Raw genomic sequence first — 17,303 nt, forward strand, 5'->3', positions numbered from 1 at the left:
GGGGGGCTTCCCTGTCCTTGTACCACCCCAAGTACCAACAGATTTCTTTCCTCCTCCAATAGTGGTAGGCAGTCTGTCATCCTGTTGGGGCAATCTTCCCACTGTAATGTCTGGGTCATTATCGGCCCCCCCAGTCAGACGCTATAGTTTCATAGCCCCAGTGGGCACAATAGTAATGCCCGGGTTGATTGCAAGAAGAAATCGTACTAGGGCACATGTAAAAGGGGCTATAAGAATAACAGGGGACCAAGGCACAGGTGGTTGTATTAAATTGGATGGTGTTATGACTTAAGGCTTGGGTTTTGTGCATTACCTCCCCTGAATCAGTTTTTCGGCATTCCCATATATATTCTTTAGATGGGTAGGGGGTGGCCAAAACCCAAGGGACGGCAAAAACTCCTATTAAACTCATTAGGCCCTGCCACATCTTTACAGCACAATTTTAACTTTAGGGGTTTAGAATTATGGCTTGGAATCAGTTCCCACTTGGGCTCCTGTCCCTTTACAAAATAGTCTCTCACGTGGGCCGACTCTGCTGATTTGACGTGAGAATGATGAATCCAGGTGGCTACACTGTCCGTCGATTTTGAGAGTGGTGGGAGTGGTGAGATGCACTATGTAGGGTCCCTTCCAGCAAGGCTTTAGGGTCTCTTGTTGGTGTCTCTTGACGTAGACCCAATCTCCAGGTTGGAACTTGTGTGTCTGGGGAGGAGGTCCTGTCACATGTCCTGGTGAACCTGTTGTAGCGTCCATAAGGAGCGCAACAGTTCTGAATCATCAAATTCCACAATTAGATGACTTGATAGGCTGGGAATAACAGGTGGGGGCAAGCCAAACATAATTTCAAAAGGGGTAGCTCCTAATTTATAGGGAGAGCTGCAGACCCTATATAAGGCATAAGGAAGGAGGGCCACCCAGTCTCCGCCAGTCTCCATGGTCAATTTGGCTAAGGTCTCCTTTAAGGTTCGATTCATCCTCTCTACCTGTCCTGAACTTTGGGGGCAATAAGCACAATGTAATTTCCAATCTGCCCCGAGGATGGAAGCCAATCCCTGACTTACCTTGGACATGAAGGCAGGTCCATTGTCTGATCCTATCATCATGGGGAAACCATACCTGGTGAGAATATCCTCCAACAACTTCTTGGTTACTACCTGAGCAAACCTTTTTCGTGGGGAAAGCTTCTACCCATCCTGAGAAGGTATCTACAAACACTAATAGGTATTTGTACCCATACTTTCCTGGTTTTGCTTCAGTAAAATCTATCTCCCAGTATGCTCCTAGCCTGTCCCTCCTTTCTCTAGTACCCAAGCCCAGTGTCCCGGATTAGTGAGTTGGCATGTCTTGCAAACTGCTACAATCCACTGAATTTTGGAAGTGGCACCCTTGATTTTAAGCTGCGTGTGACTTAGCAGGTCTTGCATTCTCCTTTCTCCCAGGTGGGTGGCTTGATGCATTTTTTGTAAAATCTGGTGGCCTAATTTCTCCGGAACTATGATCTTTCCCTGATAGTCCTGCCACCATCCCTGTATGCACTGTGCCCATGGGCACAATCCCTCTAACCAGCTTAAATCCTCTTCTGTGTACTGGGGTACCCCAGGCAATTCTTGGGGCCCTGGATCTGTGAAGTTAAGGGCCAATTCGTGCACCACCTGAAAGGTCACCTCCTGAGCTGTTTTGTCCACGTAGTTGTTGCCCCTGGATACTCTGTCTCTCGCCTTTTGATGTCCAGGACAGTGGACAATGGCCAGTCTCTTGGCCACAGCGCCACTAGGAGAGCAAGAATCTCTTCCTTATTTTTTACGTTTTTTCCCTCTGCTGTTAATAGTCCTCTCTCTTTATAAATGGCCCCATGTACATGGGCTGTGGCAAAGGCATATCGGCTGTCGGTATAGACTGTCAGCCGTTTGTCTTTTCCCAAAGTCGGAGCTTGAGTGAGGGCTATGAGTTCTGCCTTTTGAGCCGAAGTCCCTGAGGGGAGGGGCTCAGCCCAGATCACCTTGGTCTCTGAGACTTCCTTGGCACCCGCATACCTCTTGCCATCTCAGATGAAACTGCTCCCATCAGTGAACCAGGTGACATCTGTGTTCGGCAGTGGCTGGTCGATGAGATCTTCTCTGGTCCCATGAACTTGTGCAAGGATCTGTGTGCAGTCATGGAAGGGAGCCTCCAGGTCTGGGCTGGCAATAGTGTTGCAGGGTTGAGTGCTGTCAGTGCCTGAAAGATGATTCTAAGGGGGTTGAGTAAGAGTCCCTGGTAGTGAGTCAGGCAAGCATTGCTGAGCCAACGGTCGGGAGGTTGTTTCAGCACACTCTCTATGGGGTGAGGGTGGGCCACGTACAACTCCTGCCCCATGGTCAGTTTGTTATGTCTTTGACCATGAGCGTGGTGGCCGTTATTATCCTCAGACATGGGGCCCATCCAGCCACAACTGGTGGCTTCCAGGGTCCCAGCTGCTGTGTCAGGACCCCTTTTGCTACCTCCTTATGTTTGCCCACTTAGAGGTAGAAAGGCTTAGAGATGTCCAGCAACCCCAGGGCCGGTGCAGACAGCAGGGCTGTTTTTAGTCTTTGAAATGCCTGCTCTGCCTTTTCTGTCCATTGAAAAGGCTGTTTTTCTGTGGTCAGCTCATACAGGGGTTTGGGTTGTGGTATTTTAAGGACAGTCTCTTTTCTTGCCTCAGTCAGCCAATGCTGCCCCTCTTTTAGAAGGTACCCCAGGTATGTCACTTCTGGTCTACATATTTGGGCTTTCTTTGCAGATGCCCGGTACCCTAGGTTACCCAAAGTCTGGAGTAAGTCCTCCGTTCCCTGAGTGCACTCTTCCCAAGTCTCTGCAGCTATTAACAAACCATCCACATATTGTAGTAAAGTCAAGCCAGGGTGGCTTTCCCGAAACTCATCCAAGTCTTCATGTAAAGCCTCATCGAACAGGGTTGGTGAGTTTTTGAAACCTTGGGGAAGCCGGGACCAAGTCAGATGGCCATTAATGCCTTTTTCAGCATTAGTCCCATTCGAATATGAAGAGATTTTGACTCCTGGGCGCCAAGGGCAGGCTGAAGAATGTGTCCTTGAGATCCAGGACAGTGCACCAGGTCCTATATGGCGGGAGGGCACTCAAGAGAGTATTGGGGTTAGGTACCGTAGGGTGAATGTCCATGACCTTCTTATTTACTTCCTTCAAGTCTTGTACTGGCCGGTACTCATTGGAGTTGGGCTTCTGGACCGGTAACAGTGGGGTATTCCAGGTAGACCGGCAGGGGCGTAGTACCCCCTGCTCTAATAGCCTCCAAATGTGGGGTGTTATTCCCATTTGGGCTTCCTTGGTCATGGGGTATTGGAAGACCCTGACTGGATCAGCCCTTGGTTTTAACTCAATAAAGAGGGCTGGTCGGTGTTTTGCTAGGCCCATCCCTCTAGTTTTGGCCCAAGCCCTGGGGTACCTGCTCAGCCAGTAATTGATGTCTGTGTCTGGAGGTTGCAGTTATAGGTGAAGGTGGTATTCATCCTCTAATGCCAATGTCAGCATAGGAAATGGCTGACCTCATGAGTCCATTACCTGAGGGCCGTCAGGGTGAAAATGGATTTGTGCCTCTATCTTAGTCAACAAATCTCGACCCAGAAGTGGGTAGGGCTATCAGGGATTACTAAAAATGAATGGGTCACTCTCCCAGTCCCAAGGTCAATAGTTCTCTTAGTGGTCCACGGGTATTTCTTTACTCCAGTGACTCCTTGTACCCACGCAGCATTGTTGGAAACTTTTCCATTAGGCTCAATCAAGGCCGAATGTTGAGCCCCTGTGTCATCTAGAAAGTCTACTGGGGTCCCCTCCACCTTAAGAGTTACCCTGGGTTTGGAGAGGGGATCCGAACCCCATTGCCCCTAGTGGTCCTTTGGAGGAGTAGCCATTAACATTGGTCTCTGGGGGGGCATCATCTAGATCTCTGTTCTTCCCTTCTGGGACTTCCTTAGCCCAATGTCCTGTCTCACGGCAAAAGGTGCACTGCTCTGGCCTTAGTCCCCCGCCCCGGCCACCCAGCTGTCTCTGGGGTCTTTTCACTCCCACCCCATACATCCTTTGCTCCATTTGTTCCCCTGACCCTTTTTCAACTGCCGCCACTAACATCCTAGTCATTTCCCTGGTAGCTAGTACTCACTTTTCTTCTGGAGCGTCTCTATTATTGTATACTTTTTGGGCTATTCTCACTAAGTCCTGAATATTTTTGCCCTCCAAGTCCTCAAGCTTCTCTAATTTTCTTTTAATATCTGGGGCTGCCTGGTTAACAAAGGACATAACTACTGCACCCTGATTTTCAGGGGCACCTGGATCCATAGGGGTGTACTGCCTAATCAATCTTTCTAGAAACTAGAGGGGGACTCATTCCTTTCCTGCATTATTGAATATACTTTGGCCAAATTAGTGGGCTTGCTAGCAGCAGCCCAGAGACCCACCATTAGAGTCTGGCGGTAGACCCGTAGCCTCTCCCTGCCTGAAGCCTTATTGTAATCCCAATCGTCAGGAGGGGGCCTGGTCAAGGAAAAGGAGGCATTAATTAGATCTGGATTAATGGCGGCTGCCCGTCATCTCCCCGGACCAGTTTCCTGGGCCTCTGCCTGTATCCTTTCTCTTTCAACAGTGGTGAACAGGATCTGAAGCAGCTGCTGGCAGTCATCCCTGGTGGGCTGATGAGTAAACATTACACTGTCTCAAAGAGTAATCAAATCTTTAGGGTTATCTTAATACTTCACATTTTGGGACTTCCAATTGTATAAATCACTAGTTAAGAAGGGCCAATATTGGAGTCCTGGGTTTCCCGTGTCATCCGGTGGCCTGATCTCCCAAAGTGACAAGGCCACAGTCGAATCCAGAGGGTAAGGACTGGTGGCCTGAAGGGTGCGGCCCCGCATCCTCCCTGCAGGGCCATCCAAATCTTCTCCTCTGACTTCTTCCCCTCCCTCCGCCCCCCCTCAGCGCTACTGCTTCCGCCTCCCTGGGAACCAAGGGCACTGCAGGGGGTCATGGGACAGGGTAAGGTGGGGGCAGAGTATTGAGGAGATTTGGGTCATCATCTGCTAGAAGAGGGGGTGCTGATGGACTAGGCGCCTGTGGGCCTTTCAGGGCCAATATGGCGGATGCACCAGAAGTGGGGAACAGGAAGGAGGGTACTCACCTTGGGGGGTCTTCTACTAGATCTTCCCATACCAGGATATAAGGAATCTGATCTGTGTGTCCCCACTTTCCAGGCAGGAATATTTTGTACTTTACCTCCTGAATAATTGACAAGTTAAAAGTGCCCCCTAGAGGCCATCCCACCTCGAAGGCCGGCCACTCTGAACAACAAAGAGTGATTAGCTTGCCTTTTTTAATTTCAAGACTTAAGTTGTGGGCCCTGTCTTTGAAATGGTTAGTCAGGAGAGTCAGGAGAGTCAAAGGAGTATTCAGACTATTCTGGCCCTAGTCAGGAGAGTCAAAGGAGTACTCAGACTACTCTGAGTCCCATTGTGGGGTGGGAGAGAACCCAACCCAAGAAGGAAATTACTGTAAGGAGGAGGCACCCAAAAAGGAATCGATAAAGTCGTCACTGGCGCGGGTTGGTGACTCTGGTGCACAAAAAGAGGCTTTACGGGGGAATAAGTCAGCTCCTGGTATCTTCCTGGAACTCCAAAAGGATTAAAAGGGGAGAGTGGCTGGGGTGAAATAAGCCGCTGGCTGCCTGTTTTGGGAGGTTCCAGGATGCTCTCTGATCTGAAAATGAAAGTAAAATGATCAAGGAAAAGAGGCACCGAATTAGAACGACAAACACAGACGAAATAGAGACAGCATGCTCGTGGAGATTTGCACTTGAATCCACCTTTAACCTGCAGTTGTCGAGGGCGGACATACTTGTCTACAGGCGAAATCTGCCGAAAGACTGTGGAGGCCCAGCGTCCCCACCAGGGCGGTGGTTTTTCCTACCTTAGGGTCAGTGCCCTTAGGCAAATCTCGAATCCACCCTTAACGCGCAGTGGCAGAGGCTGGACTTCCTTGTCCAAGGGCAAAGTCTGGCAAAAGACAGTGGAGGTCCAGTGTCCCCACTCAGGAGGGCTTCCCCCAAGTGTCCGGGGAATGTCTTCCACTGGCCTGTTGGCTACTTTATAGCGCGTTTCTTGCTAGTCACAAAACCCTACTTGCAAGTCAGACACGAAACACTCAACATGAAGCAGCTGCACCCCTACTCACTGGCCAGCTAGAGGACTTGCTGGTCGTCTGTGTGGGCTTCTGGGGGGAGGGGGGGTATCCCGGATGAGCCCCCAGATGAAGAACACTATTTTCGGATGCCCCCTCACAGACCACCAGAGACCACAATCAATGCAAACAGCAAAGAGTCGTTTGTTGCAAGCTCGAGCTTGGTCCTCCACACACTCCATAACTAGTGACGCTAAGAGGACTTGAGCATAAAATCAGCACAGTTTTTATAGTATTGAACAAACAACTTTAAGGAACTTTTACATAAGAAATTACATGATTGGTTAACATTAAAAGCAAGCTAAGTTGGGCAAATATGATTGGTTGACCTTTACAGAAAAATATCCTTGGTCCATAGCTTGACCACAAACGGTTATGAGTAACACCTAAACCAACAGTATGCATGGCATGTGTCGCCCTGGGCTCTGAAGAACTGGTTGGTCAGAAAATTATATGGTTTTCCTCAGAACCAAAACTCTTAGCCCTAGGTCTCTGGGGGGCAACACCACTTGGGGGTAATCACCTGCTTCTACTGAAGGTTAGTTTCGGATCCTTACTTCTTTCAGTATTTAAAAATCTAATATTTTAAAGTGCATTGGCAGTTTGGGATTTAGTTCCCTTGGCTAAAATTTGGGGATAAATATTAGAAATTTAAATGTAAAGGTTAGTTTAACACTGTCAAAAACATTACCTGTTCTGTCTGTCTAAAACTTTATAGTTTATTCAAGAACCAAAAAAAAAAGGGAAAAACTTAAAAGCCAACAGAAGATCTATCTTTAGGGGTGAGGGGTGAGCAGGCAAAAGTGCAGTTCAGCTGGTTATGCATAGAGGGACAGACCCTGGGGGAGTCCACCGATAGTGGGATGGGCCCTGGGAGGAGTCCACGCATGGTAAAAGAGGGCAAACTTGCCCAAACGCAGTTCATCTAACCCTAAAGAGTCGGATTGGGTGCGTGCCCATTCCATAGGAGGGGCCAAGTGGCCCATTGTTGTTCTGTCCTTTTTCCCTGCAGATAGACACTGGAAACATGATGGTAAAAATTGGTAATGTGGTGATCTGATTAGTATTGCTAAAACTGCCCCTTGGATGCATTAAAATTAAAATTAAGAAGGCCTTAAAAAGAAGGTTAACAAGTTATTTGTATAATGTGACTTGCTTTCAATGATGTTCTACAATTAGGATGTCTCTAAAAGTTATAAAGGTGTTAAGTCTAGCTTCTTGGTACAGTGATGGGGACTGTAATTCTTGCATTAAGGAAAAATTGTCATTTGAGTTTAAAATTTTTAATGTATATCTGTTTTAAAACAAGCATCCAAGAGACAAAGAGTGACACTTGGCCTCAAGATTTTAAGGGATTTTTTTCAAAATGCAAATGAAAACTAAAGTATAAAGTATTAAAAGAGATTAATAAAAGGCTTTAAGAAATTAGGAATGGATTTTTGGATATAAAGTTTAAAAGTAAAATTGTTCTTAACATTTGCCTCAAACTGCACAAAGGAAAAATTAGGATTACCAAAATAATTGCTATTCCAGTTTGCTCTTATAGGTTTTTTTTTTTTAACAGTTTCCAGCAAGCCCTCTGAGCAAAGCACAGAGGATTCTTACAAGTTTGTCAAATGTAACCCTGGCTCTTAATAAATTTCAGGTAAGAGCATGCTTCAAAGCTACTTCTATGTTGACCACCTTGTTGCTTTTAATTGGAGTAAAGTGGCCTTTTATAAGACTCATTGATCTGCAAACTGGTTTGAAGCCAGCCTGGGCAGAAAAGGTCCCTGTGAGACTGTCACCTCTACTCAGCCAGCAGAGTGCTGAAAGAGCAAGCAAAGTTGCTTTAGGACTCAAAAGTGGCAGAGTGCTAGCCTTGAGCTGGAGAGCTGAGGGACAACACTCAGGCCATGAGTTCAAGTCCAGTTACCTTCTAAGGGAAATGCCAATGGGGCATTTTATCCTAGTGTAAAGAAGACACTCCTGGGATGAAAGCAATGGTCAAGCATCCAGGGGCAGTAAGCCACTGCTTGGATGGCAGAAATAATGTCAGATTCTAGAGTCATTTGTGTGTGGCCCTTCAAAACTAGTCAGAGCCAGGAGGTCATGGGAAAATAGTTTGTAAGTATGCCTAATGTTCATGACTACCTTGTAAGGGACAGGAACTTGTCAGTCATCTGTGATAGTACTAAAAAGCTAAGGTTGTAAAATATGAGGGATAGTTTAAATTTCAATCCCTGTATGTGCCAAAAGCTCTAAATGGCAGTAACTTTTGAGCTGGTACCAGTTACATGAAATTCATCTGCTCAGAAAAAGTTTGTAAACCTGAAAGTGTGTTTCTATTGACATCTGTCTGAAGGCCTGCACAGGTAATTTAGGCATTGTTAGGGTCGCTAGAGATCACATTCCTAAGCCATCCAGAAAGATGCTTTTGCAAACCAGAGTACTATACAAGCTACACTGCTGTAGCCGGAGAAAAGGTCTGTGCAGTTCTCAAAAGTTAAATATTGTTCTTAATGACATCTAACCCTGATAGCCTCTTTGTAAAATAGGCTAAGGTTATAGGTTCCTGGCTAGGTAGGATCAATGCTCCTGAAGTCAGCTTGAAGAAATTATAGAAGATGGACTTTCGCCCATCAACCCCCTTTTAAGATCAAGAATCCAGAGTCAGTTTTGGGAAAATGAGGCAAAATAGATAAAATAATTATTTTTTTTAAAAGAGGCATAAAGAATAGGGTTAACAGGTGTGCAAGTGTGGAGACTGCATCTGTCAGAGATAGTTACAACACTAAGCCTTTTGTGTCTGTTTACAAAAATATCTGGTTAGTAAAAAAAGTTGTCATTTTGGTAAATTGTCCTGGGCTATTGTCTAAACAATCTTAAAAACCAATGGGGCCAAAGCCTGCCAAGCCTATGTAATGTATCCTTAACCAGTCTATGTAGAAATTTGCAGCCCAGCATGAGGTGTGACAGTCCCTTGGGGCCACTGAGAGACCCTGCTGCTGTTGCTGCTGCTGCTGCTTCATACCTTAATGGGTAAGGTTCAATGGCAGCCTGACAGTCACCTGGAGGAAATCTACATTGTCACCCAGACCACCTCCACCGTGGTAAAAGTAGACTGAACTCCTGCCTCATTCCATTACCTAAGACTGCTTTCCGGTTGAAGGCTGCTAAAACTAAGATCTTGTGGGACATTCTTTTGGGTGATATCCAGAAACCCTCTCTATTCCCACAGTAGATACTGGGGGCAAGGATATCACTGGCTTGCTTGCCTTAGGCACTTCAGTGCATAGTGACTGGAAATCCACTCTATAGTCACAGCCTAGTTTGGCTCTGGTATGGTAATAACCTGAGTGTGTTATCAATGCAGGTAGTAAAAGGAATGAGACTCAGCCCTGCTCTTAGCCTTAAAATCTAGCAAGCTTCTACATCCCAGTGGTGCTTTGAGGCTATTCTGAGATAACTTGGTTCCACAAGCACAAGCCACGGGGGGGGGGGGGGGAGAAGGGGGGAAGGGCAGTTTTAAACTCTAGCCACAAAGAAACTCAAGGAATTGTAAAGGAGAGGAGGGTAGTAAAGAAAGCCTTGAGAAAGAAATTGGGAAAAACTTGTATCTTCTGGATAAGAAAGGATTTGAAAAGTAAGGATTGTCTTAAAATGTTTGTAAAGAAGACAAACCTCAGAAAGTTTAAGTATGTAGCAAATGGTATGAGTATGTCTTAAAAATTGAAGCTTATGAGTACAGCTGGTATAAAATTAAGTTAGCTGTGATATATGGAGTCAGGACTGAAAAAAATGTAAGGGCCTTTGGTACTGTTAATTTTGTTACTCACAATCAGACCTTGTAAAAAAAAGAGATCAGCGCAGTCCATCTATTAGTTCTGAGGTCCTGATCCCAAACTGTAAATATAAAAGACCATGCCAATTAGGGGACCATGATTGGTCCCTGATGCTCTAGAAGAGGAGGGAATGAGAAACCTAAGCAACTCCATTTTACTTAAGACCCCATCTCAGTTCTGCAACTTAACTCATGGTCCACTTTAACCCCAATGCTAGGAATTTATGACAGAAAGTCATGCACAAACAATTCTTGGAGCCATAGATGGTGTCTGCTTAAGGCAGGTGTTTGCCCCCGAGTGACTTTGCCCCTGAGTGACCTAGGGCTAAGAGTTTCAGTTAAAACCATATAATGTTCTGACCATATAATGTTCCGACCAACTGGTTCTTCAGAGCCCAGGGAGAAACGTGCCAGGCATACTGTTGGTCCAGGTGTGACTCATAACTGTTTGTGGTCAAGCTATGGACCAAGGATATTTTTCTGTAGAGGTCAACCAATCATATTTGCCCAGCTTATCTTGCTTTAAATGTTAACCAATCATGTAATTTCTTATGTAAAAATTCCTTAAAGTTGTTTGTTCAATACTATAAAAACTGTGCTGATTCTACGCTCGGGACCTGTTAGTGTCACCGGTTATGGAGTGTGTGGAGGACCAAGCTCAAGCTTGCAATAAATGACTCTTTGCTGTTTGCATTGATTGTGGTCTTTGGTGGTCTGTGAGGGGGCATCTGAAAACGGGATACTTCAGTTACTAAGTCAAACCTTTGTGATTACAAGGAAGAATGCAGGAAAAAGGATCTGTATCCAAGGCAGCTCATATCTTTGGGAAACAGACATTAGACAGCAAAAATAAATTTTCCTTTTTCCACTTTGAAACAAACAGGACAATTGTTACTTGCCAGAGGAAGCCTTTTTAATCCCCAGTTAGCACTCTAATTTGCATTTAAATAACCCTTTAAAACCTTGAAACACTAGGTAAACACTTATTTGCCTCTTTGCAGTCTGATTTTAAAACTGCATTTTCCCCCCTCCAGTTTGAGTTAATTCTTAGAAAACCTCTGTACTCAAATAACAGTTTTTTTCTTAATGCAAGAATTATATGTAGGCTGGCACTGCATTAAGAGTCCAGACAACAAACTTAAGGAATCTCAGAACATTTTTGCTTTTCCCAATGTGCATCTAATTGCAAAATAGGATTGAAATTTAGGTTTCTACATGCTAACTTATACTGAGACCAAATTGCATTACACAAAGAGTTTAACCTTTTTTCTTTTCTAACCCTCCTATTAAAGCTTTTTCATTTTTTTTAATACATCCCATGAGACATTTTTAGGAATACTAATCATATTACCCAAATTGCTGTCAGGGTTTCAGTGTCTGTCTTAAGGAAAAGAAAGAAACAGAAGCAAAGATGGGCCACCTGCACATCCTAAATTTTTACATGTTCTTTTCTCTTGATTCCTGGGATAAAACCAAAGCAGTTTCAGACAGATACAATGGGTAATCTTTGACAGTGATAAACGAATCTTTATACTCAAATTTATAATACTTAGCCCCAAATTTTAACAGTGGAGGGAAGCAAACCCTAAGTCCTCCAAATACTTACATTTTTGCTTAGTCAGATAACTCTTGATTACAGTGTTAACAACTTTTATGCATTAAAATACCAGATTTTCTTGAATATGTTCACATATTCTTTCTCTCTCACACACACATACATACACATACACACACCACTTGTGCACAAAGATCTTAAAGTGCGCAAAAATGAATACCAGCCATATGTTTTCTGGAATTTCAGTGGCAAGACATACTTTTGCCAACAACTAAATACAGTATCTTACTGTTAACAGATGACCAATGTGCTTTTCTAACAAAGCACGTTACATATCCTCTTTTCTTCAGGGCCTAGGAAAAGAGATTCTGCTAACAAGGCACATTAGCATACCAATTGACCTTTAAATACCCACAGATGGAAAACAGGTGGGAGTCATCTGAAGCTAAACTCATAGCCACCTGGTGGCCTAATTATCTTATATCCAATTTAAGACAAGAGCACTTTACAATTCCACACTGCCAGGATTAGCTAGATGTCTGAGCCAGACCTGTGGCTACTTGTGCTGTACCTCCAACTGCTGCCATGTGGAGGGGACATAGCAGACTTTGGTTCCCCCCATAGTGAAGTCTAATTAAAGAACAAAGACATCAAAAACAAGGATCCACAATGCAAACTGGTACCAATTCTTAAGAAACCAGTATGACAAGATCAAGATGAAAGTACAAAAAAAAAACAAAGGTTGAGTTGGGGGCATTCCAACCATGAGTGGGTCCCCAGCTCAGCCTTAAACAGAACTCTACTGTCCTGAGAGCACACTGGTCAGGCCTTGATCACAGATTTCCCTGCAGAACTCTCTACAGTATGAGAGTCTGCTGAGTGGGCCTTTCCCACACAATGACCTAGCTCTCTCTGATCTAGTTAGCAACAGAGGAACAAGAAGTGGCTCTCAAGCATGTTTGCTCTCCTTAACTCCCCATTTCCAGATGGATCAATCCCGAAAATAGAAAACAGAATTATTAATAGAATAAGAGGACAAATTAAAACTGAGACTTACTTCCAGAAAATTCCCAAGTGACTTCAAAAAGAATGATTCCAAAAAGATTTAGTGGCATATCAGGCATCCACGAACTGGCTGTCGGAGAAGCAGAAAAGCCACAGGACCCTAGAATACCTCAGGGGGCATCTCCCCTGTGGTGTTCCTGTCCCTTGGCAGCCTGCTAACTGAGGCCATCTGCTAGTGGCTTCAAGGAACTTAGGTGCCCTCCTTGATACTGGAATCTTACTAGGGCCTCCACATGTTTTATGGGAACTCAGTTGTGAGAAACAGAGAAGCCACACTTTGAGAGGTTGAATTGATGTGTTATTGGAAAGCTGGTGACTGCAGGTTTACTCTTGTCATAAGGACTTTGCAGCTGTAGGAAGTGGTGCTGTGGCTCAAGAGGTAGAGCACTAGCCTTGAGCTGAAGAGCTGAGGAACAATGCCCAGACCCAGAGTTCAAGTCTCACGACTGACCAAACAAACAAACAAAAAGACTTGCAGCCCTGAGGCCTGAACAAAATATGGCAATTTTAGGTTTGGATTCCATTTTGTCCAGGAAATGTGTCAGCAACTCCCCTTGATCCCCTTGAGCCCAAATTCTAGGAACAACTCTCTCTTTATGGTAAATTCTACTAACTGCAGCTAATCAGCAGATAACAGGAAAAACCCAAAGTTCCAGATGTTCCTGCAAGTTAAAGACCACTCAGTTGAGGCTCAGACCATCTGCTTTAGCCAATCATTTTGAAGAGCATCAACTCCATGAAACAGCCAATTCCCAGTACCTGGTCAGTTCCCACCACTGGTTATGCTAATCATCTTTTAGAATTATGTTATGATTTTCCCATGGTGTGATCTGATTTGTTAAGTGTTGCAATGATGCATAGAAGTCCCTAAAAAAAAAAAACCTATAAAATCCCTGCTAGAGAAAGGGTCCGGGCTTCCGATCTAGATCCACTGTGTTGGTGACGGTGGTGAGTCCAGGCTTGAGCTTGCAAAAAGAGACTCTCATGTACTTGCATTGGAATCAGCTCCTTGGTGGTCTTTGGGGATTCTTATCTGGGCACAAGACAGCCCCTAAATACATTTAACACTGTTAGAAAACTGAGACATGAGAACAGGAGATGAAAGAAAGAGAAGAAAAACAATATCAAAAAGCCAGATCAATTCCAATAGAGAGCTGAAGTTGGACACCATGGTAGCTAGAGGAGAGCCAGGAGATATGAGGCATAGCATAATGGCACCTGAGATGATCTGGGCCTAAATGGGATCAGAGTCAGGGAGCAAGGTCACAGGAAACTTGAGTCTCAGAGTTCCAGACACAGGACTGATAGGTCCAGCAACCTATTGTCCAAGTCCCCATCCTTGCCTCTAGGAATTCAGGCATGCCCAACACCTGGAGGTGGAACATCCCCGCCTTTACCATGAAGGCAAAATGGCACCAATTAGACCTAATTCCCTATCAACTACCATGTGGCCAATTTGATGCCAGTTAGACCCAGTATCCTTATTTCATTTCATTTACTATACACTCTTATTTTCCAAAACATTGTGATTTTCCTGGGAGTGAACTCAGATCATCGAAGTATTTTATAGGGAGTTCCTCGTGATTACTAGCATCATGCCCATCCTCACCTCTTTCTTGTGGATTCTTTTTCCCACCTCACAAAGAAACTCTGTGGCCTTTGTACAGGGTCAGTCTTCACCCCAGAATGATTTCCCTACCTCCAGTGGTAGGTCATCCTTAGAATACAGGAGGGAAGGAGAGAGCTCAGATAGTCCCCTCTAAGGAGTGATCTGTTGCCTTTGCCAGTGCCCAGAGCTGCCTAGACAAGGGTTCAGACCCCTGTGAGTATGGAGTGGATAGCCCAAGCTCAGTCTCCTTGGAGGCAATCTAATCTGCAGAAAATGCAGGCCCCATCTTCATTTTCCCATTGCTGAATGTATTAATTTATTTCCTTAACCCGCAGCCTTCAAATTTTGTGCTCCTGAACATCTGAGAAATGGCTTCTAAATGGCTACTCTTTTTCACATACCACACAACAACTTCAAGTTATTATTATCTTTTGATTAAACCAAATCAGAAAAAGAAATACTGAGTTTTCTGACCCATGTACCAAACATGTTACCAGAAATTTAGGGCAGCTAAGCTGACCTAGGTCCTTGTATCTGGCAAGAGAAGAATACAGGCAAGGCATGAAAGTAAGTAAAGAAAAAATATGGCAGAAAAACAACATGAGGTATAGATACATCATGGGAAGATAGTACTTCAGCCATCAGCCTTACAGAGATTAGCCTTGGATTAAGAAGGAAGCATTGGAGTTTTTGAAGATGATTTTCTGATTGGTGGGTCTCCTTTCTGTTTTCTATAAAGTTGTGAGGTCAAAAATTTAGTGTCACTTCCTTAATTCTTTTGTAGTCCCTGTCTTCATATCATTATCAGGCAGGTTTTGGTTTATCAGCTTACCTTATGATCTGCAAATAGTACAGGTCACAATTCTCTGCCTGCATGGTTTTCTACTAAATCACATCATTTTCTCTTGAAAAAAAATAGGATCTTCTTTCTTTCTTTTTTGTGGGAGGAGATATCGGTATGGAGACTTAAACTCAGTATCTTGTTGAGTTCAGTACCTTGAATTCACTCTCTTGCTCAGTAGGATTTTGTTTTTAACTAAGAACTACTCCGCCCTTACTTTGATAGAAAAGAAAGAAGGAAACATTGGTTTCCTGTCTTTGAGAAAAAGAGAAAGAAAACCAAAAGGAAGAGGCACAACTTTCTCACTCTCCTGAAGGGATGACAGGATTAACAGGTCAGAAATGACTCCATGAAATGGAGTTTGTTTTTGTTTTGGCAGTCATGGGGCTTGAACTCTGGGCCTGGGCACTGTCTCTGAGCTCTTCAGCTCAAGGCAAGTGCTCTACCACTTGAGTCACATCACCACTTCCAGTTTTCTGGTGGTTTATTGGAGATAAGAGTCACATGGACTTTCCTGCTGAGGCTGGCTTTGAACCATGACCCTCAGATCTCAGCCTCCTGAGTAGCTAGGATTACAAGCATGAGCCAAGGATGCCTGGTGAGAGTTTTTTTTCTTTTGTTGTTGTTTATGGTTTCTTTTGTTTTTGTCTTATTCATTTATCTATTTTTGGAGGGTAATGGGGACACAGAAATGGAGGGACAAAGGGTGAACAAATGCAGCAGTGGTACTCAGTAGACACTGTGTTGAAAATGAATTCTACAACTTGTTGGCAAGGATAGGAGGGGAAAACTGGGAGAGAGTGAAGGAAGGGATGATGCTGTCCAAAAAGAAGTGTACTCTTTACCTGACTTATGTAACTGTAATCGTTCTGTACATCGCCTTTATAATAACAACAAAAACTTTTTTGAAAGTTAAAAAAGAAGAGTGCCTAGGGGAGTTATTGCTTGGTGATACAAAGATTCTGTGTGGGACGATGAAACAGCTTTGGCAATAGTGGTGATGCTTGCATAACAGTTAATGTACTGCATGTCGCCGAATTGTATTCATTGGTTTAGATGGTTGCTCTTTATAGTTTCCCACACTAAAAAGTCACCAATTAATTAAAATATAGAGAATATCAACATCTTCCCCTTCCCCCACCAATTTCCTGGAAGCCCTTAGAAGCTGATCACTCAGAATACCTGGAAAATACCAATCTACTTTTGAAATATAAATACTGGGTCTAAGTGGGGCCATCTTGGCACTTTGGTGGATGGTGGGGACTCTCGAGGTAGATTTCTGCTTCCACACCTCCCACCCCCCAGATAATAGGCACCTGAACTCTTTGAAGCAGGGGTAAGGACTTGGACTACAGACCTGCCAGACCTGCCATACCTGTACCATGACTCATGAGACCCTATTTAGGCCCCTCCACCTCTGTCACCATTGCGCCATGCCTCGTGTCTCCTGACACTCCCTAGATCACTATGGCATCTCTCTTCTATCTCCCAATCAAAATTCCCACATCACAGTTTTCCTCACTATAAGTTCTTCTCCTAAGAATGTCATACAAATGTGATCACTTAACATCCTACTTCTGAAATGTGTTCATATCACTGTACGAATCCCTCCTCCTCTACCCTTGATATCCACTGCTGCTTTAAGAGTAGTTGTATCACTAAAAAGCCTGGGTTGACAGGATGGCCCGCTGGAACAAAGGTGCATGTTGGCTTGCTGTCCAATATAAAATGTTTGGACTTGCAAGGTCTTTGCTAACACTATCTGCTTCATCACAGGTGTCCTATTATCTTCCTTTCTTTCCTTGAGGCTCTGGAAACTGGTACACATGCCAGTACATGACGATTGCCATTGTGCTGAGTCTTCTGTCTTCAGTATAGATAGTTATGGAGTGGGAGCAGAACAAAAGTAGGTACTCCCCCCCCCCCCCCGCACACACAAACCACAGTGCTTCAGACCCTGCAAGGCATGCACTCTACCGCTGAGTTACCTTCCCAGCCCCACTTTAGACCCTGAAACAAACAAGATATCTGTTTTTCAGAATCACTGCTGGAGCTTTTCCAGTAAAGGACAGTACTCCAGTGACATTTTCCTGGAAAGCCTTCCCTTTACCTGACTTCTGGGCCAGTAATCCTCTGCCAGATGTTGCTCACTATAGCTTGTCTGAAACATCACTTAACCCAACTG

General features: G+C 44.4%; 1 pseudogene; it reads right to left on the bottom strand.

Annotated features, from left to right (window-relative positions):
* Window positions 1–719: 719 nt before the first annotated feature.
* Window positions 720–12,727, bottom strand: LOC105987083 (annotated as a pseudogene).
* Between the last annotated feature and the right edge of the window lie 4,576 nt (window positions 12,728–17,303).

The sequence above is a fragment of the Dipodomys ordii genome, unplaced genomic scaffold (assembly GCF_000151885.1).
Source record: "Dipodomys ordii isolate 6190 unplaced genomic scaffold, Dord_2.0 Scaffold39, whole genome shotgun sequence".
NCBI classification, from domain to species: Eukaryota; Metazoa; Chordata; class Mammalia; order Rodentia; family Heteromyidae; genus Dipodomys; species Dipodomys ordii.